At 43.3% G+C, this 10,083-nt stretch overlaps 1 long non-coding RNA gene across 2 annotated transcripts; it reads left to right on the top strand.

Moving 5' to 3' along the window:
- Positions 1-502: 502 nt before the first annotated feature.
- On the top strand, positions 503-4,549 carry LOC122462196. Of its 2 annotated transcripts, none has more exons than XR_006284606.1 (3): positions 503-564; positions 2,949-3,088; positions 3,988-4,549. It is a non-coding gene; the product is annotated as an uncharacterized LOC122462196 (long non-coding RNA). The 2 variants fall into 2 exon arrangements; XR_006284607.1 differs by lacking the exon at positions 503-564 and adding an exon at positions 1,888-2,009.
- Positions 4,550-10,083: the final 5,534 nt, after the last annotated feature.

The following is a 10,083-nucleotide window of genomic DNA, read 5'->3' as shown; positions in this document are numbered from 1 at the left end:
ATCCTACTCTTTCCCCCAAGGAAGCTGGAGGGCCCGGCCCACCTTTTATATTTCTGGTTCTTGGCCCACCCCTCTGCTTCCAGTGGGGCGGGCATGGGTGTCCTGGCTCTGCCCACAGGGGCCAGTCGTGGCTGTCCCTCTGTCCAGCTGGGAGGGAGGCCATGCCCCTCACCACAGGTACTAATCTATTAGGCTACTATGGAAAGGTCCGATCACAAACTGTTAGCTAGTTCCGTATTTAGAGTCCTTCTGACTCTTGTGGGCCATCTTTGTGACAGAGTCACTTTGGTTTAGTGGTCTGAGACTGGATTGAGGCATTTTCCCAAGAAGTTTACCTGTGTGTGGGTTTGGCCAGCAGGAGTGGTACTGATTCTGTAAGGCCTGATGAAGCTATTTGTTCCCTCACTTATAGACTGCACCTGGGAGGCCCAGGCCTCTGCCCTGATAGGGAGTGGGGCTATAAAAATAAGTCCTGGGGCCTAGCTTGGCAAAACTTAGACTACAGAAGGGAAGCTCAGAAATCTAGATGGGGAAAATAACAGGAACTGAAATAGGGAAAGCATTGTAAGCGGGGGGCCTCTGAGGAGCTTAATCAGGGATAGAGATGGTAGATAAACCTTAGATTGAAAAACTGCAAGACCAGCATGGCTTTGAGAAATATAGGGTCTTAAAATCCATGTGACTCCTTTTACTAATGCCCCTGTTCATTCTCTTCTTGGGCCTGTTCACAGGCCCAACCTGCTTTTTCTATGGGGGGAACCCCTGGCGTTCCATTTGTTTTAAGCTATGTGTTGGACAAGAGCTATAGGGGAGCTTAGCCTAAGGGCTGCCCAAGCCCCACTCCCACCACCATCTTGCAGCACGTTTTCAGGCACAAACTCTGGTAAAATCAAACATAGCTTTCTGGTGGGTAGGATCTGCGGCAGTAGGCTCTTGAGAAGTCTTGTTATTTTCCCTTTGTATTTTTTGTTTTCCTTCCTCTCTTCTGCTGATCATGGTGTTGTTTCTTACATGTCTCCTCATATAGTCAGATGACCTAAATTTCAGGTGCCAGGTATGCAAAATGGTCAGAACAGGAACGGCCCACACCGTGGGGTTTTGGACACTCAAATAAAGGGTAACTTTTGTTTTGGTAGTGTTTCATAGGCACTCAGGAACCAATTGTCCAACATCACCGAACCTTTTTGAGTATTGCCAACTTCTTTCATTCAAAAATCGTCAGCCAGAGTCCAAAAATTGTGAGATTGGCTTAAAACTCATGAGATGAAAAGTCCTTTTAGGTTCCTTTTATTTGCCTTCTATTTTTTGAGCTTTTAAGGTGTGTTCAGATCACGTTTTCAAGCTTTTCTCTGAAACATTCAGGGCTAGAAACTTTTTTTAAAAATGAAATGGAGATTTTCTTCTAATCAGATGAACCTGAGAGCAGGGGCTTTGAGAGAAATGTCAATTCTAATGAGACTGGCAACAATCCCATGTATTAATATTACTTACCTCCTAAAGTCTCAGTTGGGCATCCCTTGGTTTAACTAGGACTATTCACACACTTAAATTCTTTGCTGGGTTGGGGCCATATAGTAACTTTTAGTCACCGCTGTCAAAGCCCTCCACAAACACTCTGCTTAAGCTTCTGAAAACTAGTTCACGCTGGGCATATGTAGCGACTTAAAATAAATATTAGTACAGTCACAAGCAGCCTAGCATCACATCATCTTGTGTCCATAGTTACTCCAACACTAGTAACTTATTGTTACAACTTCCCCACTGCCCTGACTTTGTGTGAGTCATATCTCTTTCCCTCTAGAATCATGTTTCTCTTTTGTTCCTGCCAGCTTGAGCTCCTTCCTCCCTGAGCTCCCTGGTTAGAGCAGAGAACTTGTCTTCTGGTAGTCAGCTGACCTCTCCTGTAGCCTGTTCTTTAAGGATGGAGTATTGAAGGGCAGGGATCTTCTCCCCAGACAGCCTCTTTTTGCCATGGAATATCTTCCACACTAATCGTGTCCTTCTGTAAGGTGGGTCCCTAGGGAGCTGCCTGTCCAGCCTGTGCCTAAAGCCATCACTAACATGATTTATGTTCGCTCTCCTGCTTTGCTAGAAGACATATTTTATAGCACTACATTTAATTTGTTTGTTTCCTTCTGTCACTGAAATGAAAGTTTTCATCGGATTTAGGTGCCCAGATATGTTCCCTTAAACCCTTTCCTCCTTGCTTCTCACATGCACACGTACTTTCTTCCTCCCAGGGTTTCTATTCAGAGCTGGAGAGGCACCCCTCCTTTTTGCAGGAACACACAGAACTGCTTTAGATATCATGTACAGTATAAATGTGCACAGTATGAATGGATATGAAGATTAAGGAACCCATTTTAAACATCGTACACAGCAGAGAAAAGTTATTAAAATATTGACATGATTTTTCAGTCCCACAGGTCATTCACTAGCTATACCCAGAAAGCTGATCTGATTTTTTACTCTCATTTTGAACTGTACGGAGTAGGGAAAAAATACATTCTTTGTGTCCTTCAAGAGACCTATTATCAGATCATTAAGTAATCCAAACTCATTGGTTTGGTTTAAATAATCACATAGCCAGATGAATTCACTGTAGGTAGGCAAACTTATTTCATGTAACCTTGGCCTTGCACTATTACAATATAAAAACCAAATGTTACGTATTATATTCAGATCAGTAAATCAACCGCCATTGTCTAAATAATAAATTAATTTTTTTATCTCAGAAATCCTTCTATACCTGGCTACACCATTGTAACACCTTGATGCATCAAAGCACTAGAACATATCAATCGAACCTGTCTCATGCTCATCTGGTTTTATCTTGTTTTCAGTAAATGTTTAGATCTCCTCTCTGTGTAGCCTCCAGCTTTTTGCCTCAGAGAGCGGATCTTGCCGGGCAATCTCAAAACCAGATGTTGGTTGTTTATTTGGTATAGAGGCAAGACCGTTAGTCATTGGAGAAGGGAATGGTGCAGCAGAGGCCAAATGGCCGAAACACCAGGGATGTAGGAGTCAAGAGGGAGCAGCAATGCGGATATCCTAAAAAGGTGTCGGTGCAGTTCCAACGGAACATCAGGTTTGCTAGTCTCTGTTACAAGACTTCTAATGCTGTGTGTGTGCCTAGATTCTGGAGAACAATATGGCTGCGACCGAATGTGGGCAGGGTAGGGACCAAATCCTGGGAAATGGTGCACACAGTCCACGTAACTTGAGCAGAGCACTCTCACAAATGGGCTCAAAGGCGTAGTGGAGGGATTCAGTCCTGCACACTAGCTATGGGCCGTGGAGCTGAACCACAGCCACTCTGTTTTGCAGGAAGGCTGGTGAATGCAGCCTGATGATTTCCCCTTATGTGGCACCCACTGGCTAGGCCCCCAACAGGCCCACTGTATCTGCTGTCTGTGTTCCACTGCAGGGAACCACCACAGCATGTCCACTGCGTTTTGAGCCTCCTATGACTTTGCAAGTCTCACAGGATTTTGCTCTTATGCAGTTTGTCCCTACATGAGATGATTTCCCTCTTAGTTCCATTATGTAGAATTGTGTTCTAATGGCCCCAAGTACTGTAGTAATGCTGCTGGAGTGCCACGCAGTTCATATATATTTTTATTTGAATAAATGCAGACTCTTATCTTATATGAAGTAAAAATTTTATCTTGTCTGCATAAGTAAAAGAGCCTTTCGCATACCCTGCTTTTGGAGTAACTCAGATAACGCTGACAACGCACTCTCCAGTCCAGTTAAATGTAATGTCAAAAGAAACAATCGCAAGGGACTGAGTTCGTGCGGGTTGGCTGCAGAGGGGCCCATCCCTTCCGAATAAGTCAGAGCTGCAATAAGTAAACGGACTGGTTATGCCAACGGTGGTTTGGCAGGAGTGTCCCGGCCAGCTTTCCGTTGTTGCTATAGCAGAATTATGTCACTGCATGGAATCTCTTCTTACCAGAAAATATGTGAAAGTTCTTCTTTCCCCAGGAAGAAGATGGATGTGAAAAGCAAAAAGAGCAACAGTTTGTCTTTTATTGTCTAAATAAGGAGCCATTGGAACCAGGCACTGCAGCCCATGGTTTCGCGTCCCATGATTATGTCTGCTGAAAGACCACGTGCAGTTTTGGCGCTTAGTTGTTAATGGTGTGCTCCATGGGCTAAATTCACGCCGGTGTAAGCGAGAGCTGCTCCATAGAGACCGGACTTTATACCCTATCTGCAGGGAACTTTACTGAGTGATACAGTCAAAAATACGATTAACACTTCCCACAGCAGGTATCTATGTACTCTGGTCTGTTCTTGGAAGATACCTGCAAGAAATCACTCACCTCAGAGGGAACACTGCGCCAAACTGATCTCTGGTACAATTCCCCTGAAGTCACATGGATGCTTGGATTTATTTGGCCCATCCTGTTTCTTTAGCCATGAGAAGATGTTTTCAAATTATAGTTCCAGTACGAAAGCATGGAGACACTACCCTAGTCACCTACAATTTCTCTTGCTAATATAATATTTTCTGTTGCAAAACTGGACTGATTTGTTATGATAATTCCAATCACAGATTGTTTTCCTGTATTCAGTCAACTCTTTCATGGCTATATCTTAGCACATTCCCCCTGACTGTGTGTGCACATTTTTTCTGTGCACTTTCCATGAATATTCTAGTGAATTAATTTACTGGCAAGAATGGTTGCCAAAACAGCAAATGTTAAGCAACTATTGCAGAATATTTGTGGAGAGTGAATTTTGAATTCGTAATTATAATAATTTGTATGTGGAATCTGATTCTAAAGGTTATACTCATCCAATTAGAATAGAAATATACCCTGTGGTCCATTTCCAAAACAACTGGAATTATAAATAGGGAATATTTGCACCAAAGAAGAAAGAAACTTCCCCTGTGGAGAGATTATCCCATAACTGACTATTATGCCGTTTCTTGCGCCTTCCTCTGGTGCTGGCCACTGTTGGAGACAGGACAAAGGAGTAGACTGACCCTGGTCTGGCGATCATTATGTACCTAGGAAGGTACGGATCAAGAACTACTTGCAGGATTATTCACTGATTTCATCTGAAAACCAAAATCATCTGAGAAAATTGGGATTTGTTTGCAAACAATTCACCAACTGAAAAAGAGGCAAAACTAATTAATTGAAAAATATTTATGGCTTATTCACTAAGTTCGCTCATAGGACTGGAATGAGAGAAATGGCTATGTATTTTTTAAAGCGATCTAGGTGCTTCTCATAATGTCACTGTTTAAAGTAGGCATTCTAGCAGTAGATTCTAGTCTAATGGAGAGGGAATGGATGCACTGTGATACTCCTGTCTCATTTATTTTAAATCTGGACCATTGTGCTAATGCAGAAGAAGGTGCAGGGACTGGTTTAGAGTCGAGATGGGCAAACCTACTGGTGAACCTCATGTTTTCAAGCTTTGCTTGTTTGACAACCTGAACTATTTCCCTCTGTCATTTTAAAGCCTTGTTTCATCAATGGAAACTTTAATTAATCAAACCAACCACTTTTGTCTTGCTGAAAAGGACATCTGTGCTCTGTTTAGGGCTAGAGGAACTCACGCAAAGATAGGCTGGCCCATGAGGTGCCTGGGGAGACTGATTTTTCGTTAGATCATTTTAATCTCTGCCTTGTCTCAGACCTTTATTCAGTGGGGGATTGAGCAACCCATAATGCTAACTGTCTGGACCAATGATGTTTGAGTGAGTCTGAAATGCGCTGGCCGATCCCTGCGCTGGCAGATTTGAAGGACAGTTTTGTGGAATTTTACAAGGAGCTGCACACACAGCAGCTCATCTCCACTTCAATTACAGATCTAGCAGGGGAAGTCTCTATATCCTACCACTTTATTTAAAGCTCAGTGCTGGAATTTTCTGTTTTTCCTGGGACCTCTGCCCTAAGGAAATCTTGGTGCGGAAGGCTAACAAAAGGAAAAGTTCAATTTTTGCTCCATTTCTCCTGTTCACATGTTTTTATTCCTGCCTTTCCACTGGAAAAACGAACCTTGTTGTGGAACGTTATCCGCTTGCTGGCCATCCCATGGTCATTCCTGTCCAGCAGTGACAGTGTGCCTGTATTGGGTTGGTGAATTTCTAGCAACATCTGTTACCCTCATTACGGAGACATCACTGATCAGAGCTTTGCTTCTACTTCCATGGCTATGCATTGCTGTTCTTGGCCTCCTGCCTTCCACCTCAGACACGGACGGTGCACTTGTCGGTTGAAGGTCTCTGGTGTTTTGGTTTCATTATGTCCAAATTTCATTTGGTTTTTCCGTCTCTTCCCTTTGTTGCAGTAAAATGCTCCACTGTAGGATCCATTACAGATGGCTGGATTCAGCTGGAGCCTAAAGTTGTTTCCGTGAATGAACACTCCATTCATGATGAGTCGCTTGCTTTGATTAGTGATCTGATGACAGGCATGACCTTGGACTTTGTTTATATTAGAGACGCCTGGTTATTTCAGTTGCATTTAGTAATCCCACTTGATGCATGTCTTCCCAAATCCTCATGTGCCTCCCAGGCCAGACTAGAACACATTTTACCTGAGTAAAATAGTAGAGTAGAGCCGTGAATGATACCAACCACAAAATCTCAGGATCAGGTTCTCAGTTTGGCAGTCCTCCTTTCCTCTGTCTTACAGATGTGTTTGGGAGACCACTGCCAGGGGGTTGGTGGCATGTTTTATTCTCCTTTTGTACGCAGGTGCCTATCACATTCCTAATCAGATCATCCCATTTTATTTCCATATCATACATGACCCAATAGGGAAAGGCTGTGAGGGCAGATCCAGGCATGGGCTTGCATACTCACACAGTTAGTGAGACCGCTACTATGGGAATTACATTTACCACATCTGTCTCCAGAACAGTGGGCTGGGTCCAGTTCCTGTTGAAGTCAATGGCAAAACTCCCAATGAGAGCGATGGAAGTAGTGCAGGGCCCATTGGTTGCATCATCACTCAGAGGCAGCTTGGGGGGCACAGAGGACATAAAGTAAGAGACACTGGGGTAAAGCCAGACAATCACTGGATTTAAGGCCTGATCCTGTGAGATGCTGAGCACCCTTAACTCCCACTGAGGTCAAGTTGGAATTGAGGTCCACACTTCCCAGTAGTCACTCAGCACCTTCCAGGCTCTTTTGGCTGAATTCAGCCTTCATGCCTTGTGCCTCCCAGAGTGATGTTAGCTGGGTTGCAAAGGGCCTAAACATGAGCAGAATCTACCCCTGAGAACCCCACTGCAGCATTCCAATGAGGCTGCTGCGTTAGCAGAGGCTTCCAGTTTCCCCATCCCTTGGAAAGTAATTTTCAGCAATTTCAGGTTATAGTGCCAGAGGGATCTGTGGCCTGTCAAAAGACATTTGATATTTAACAGGCAAAACTGAGGCCAAAGGAGTTCAGCTTATTCCCCAGCTAATGTTTCCAGTCACACTGATGTTTCCACTTTATTGGACAGTTGCTCTAGTTCTAAATGGATGTTTACTTTACCAGGCAGATAATAGATCTGAGAGACTTTGAGCCAGTTGCAGTCTATACTCTCCCTCCTAGAAACCTGACTCCTGCTCTGTGCGTGAGTATTTACTGGCACAGCACCCTCCTTGGCCCAGTGATCTTATCTTCACGTGACCCCAGCCTTCTCCGTGGATCCATTGATTATTAAAAGGCCAAGTCCCTTTGTGGGGTGACGCATTGTTCAGCCATGCAAAATCATGCAAATCATTAACATTCTCACATGCACACTCCTTGCTGCAGAAATGTCCTGGGAACTGGGTTACGACTAGAAGTTATAGATATAAAACCAATAATGTAGGAGACCACACAAAGAAATCTACCGCCTTTCTGAAAAGGCCTTATATTTGCACCAGAAGCAAAGCCCCTGGGACTTCAAAGAAGTCAGGATATGAATTCCAAGTCTTCACAACATGGTATAGTCAGAAGGATCCAACTAGAACACCAGCTCGAAACCTGCTTCAGCTTTACACCAGGTCAGATCTGGATCCAAACACCACAGCCCAGCCCCAGTCTGCCTGTGATGACAGTAAATTCTGCATACAAATGATGATGCTCCATGTTCTGCAGGAATGGGTTTATTTCACAACTTTAAAGTGTTCAGCTCTCTCTCTCTCTCTTTTCATCAGTTCCTTGTAGTTCATCTATGTGTTAGTGTGTCTGGAGTATTATTTAGTGTGTATCCTTCAGTGGCAGTTTGGCCTGTGCAAGGCGAATGGCAGCAGGCCGTAAGTGGCATGGCTTCCTTCCCCACCCTAGCAAAGCCAACGGCTGTATATTTGCCTGGTTTGCAATACAGTATATTCAGCGATGTTGACTCTGAGTGCCACATAGTGCTCCCCCTAAATCTGAGTTAAATTACGTTAGTTAATCCTCATGCCTCAAAGTCACTTTCCACTGGTTTACCCATGGTAGAGTTCAATAACTTTCCAAATTCAGAGAGGTTAAACTACCTGGCGTACATTCTCTTGGATCTTGTCCTTACTTTTCAAGAATAACAGCGGTTAGGTCATTGCAGTTGAGTGTTCTTTCTAGGCTCCACTCGCTGGATCTGAAAATCCTAGAAGACCTCATCTCAATGGGAGTTCTGTTCATGGAGCGGCTGGAGGAGCTGGGACATCCCTGGGCCAGAATAGCAAAGTTCAGATATGAATATGAACTTTTGCGAGGTTTGTGGAAGAGGATAGCAGAAGGTTTCAGACCCTCTGCTCTGGTGTGGGCCTCTCTCATCAAGTCACTGTTATGTTGTATACACGGGCAAATCTTGCTCCCTACTCCTTGATATGGTTCTGCTGCATAGGCCAGGAAGGAGGATTTTTGAGTGGCCATTCTGGAAGTGCATATCCCCAGTGTGGTGGGAGAGCCAAGTTCCCCAGGGGATTCCTGCATCAGGGTGCCCTGGGGATGTAGTTTGGATCACCGGACTCTCCCCTCACCTGCAGAAGAGGGGGCCTGTGGCTGTGGAGGCTATTCCAATTACTGGTCTCTGCAGAGTGCCCCATAGTCTTGGGGCGAGAATTCCTCCAACCTTCGTCTATAGAAATCCCCACTGCCCAGCATGGTTACTTGGTCAGGGTGCTAGCTGATGATTTACCCTACTGTCTAGCTGAAATTAGCGGCTTCGTGCTTTACTTTTGTCACATTTTCTTTAAAGAAACCCCAATGGCCCATATGACTAGGGGACAATGAAGCTTAGTTAATTTACTAAGACTGAGCTAAGATTAATATTTTGAGAAGGGCTGGTTAAAAAATGGTATTTTCCATGAAAAGATTTTGTGTATTTCCAAATTCCTCATGAAAACTTTTGATTTTTTTCATCTAAATGAAAAACTTTCAGTTTGCTATTCCCCTCTTTCTCCTTTCTCTTTATTTCACCCCTTTATTCCACTAGAAAGGGAAGAATAGTGAAGGGGGAGAAAAGAGAGAGAAAGGTATAGAACTACCAAACCCCCTGAAACTAAAAGCCCAAATGCTTTTGATTCTAGTTGAAGAAAAATGGAAAAACCTTCAAGGGAACAAAATTTTCCACAAACCTTTTGTATAGCTTGAAAAGCCTTTTTGTTGTTGTTGCTGACAAAACTTTATGATGAAAAAATTTCAACAAGCTCTAACTGTGAGTCATTTGTTTCTGACCCATTTATTTAACTGAACATATTTACTCAAACCTTTCCATGGTAGAACATAAAATTTTGCTTTTTTTTATTTTAAAAAGTGGCTTCATTTAAATTAATCCATTTCTGTCATTTCCCATAAAAATATTAGTCACTTGAAAATAAAATTAAAAGTTTGCTCCACAAGCATGAGTGGCCTGGATCATATGGATAGTTTACTGTACATGTCTTCAAAACTCTTAGTACAAATCCAGATTTTATCCCCCGTCCAGAACAGTGCATTGTTTGAATAACTTACTATCACCTCTAAATACCCCATGCTGCTGATGCAGCCTACACATGCCTAATCAAGAACCATGCCTTTAAGGAAATAATTTTAAACCTTTATTTTAGAATCAAATTATTACAGAGCCCAATTATTCTCTGGAATAATTTTGTCTTTTTTA

The sequence above is a fragment of the Chelonia mydas genome, chromosome 10 (assembly GCF_015237465.2).
Source record: "Chelonia mydas isolate rCheMyd1 chromosome 10, rCheMyd1.pri.v2, whole genome shotgun sequence".
Classification (NCBI taxonomy): domain Eukaryota; kingdom Metazoa; phylum Chordata; order Testudines; family Cheloniidae; genus Chelonia; species Chelonia mydas.
This window is presented reverse-complemented; position numbering and strand designations above follow the sequence as displayed.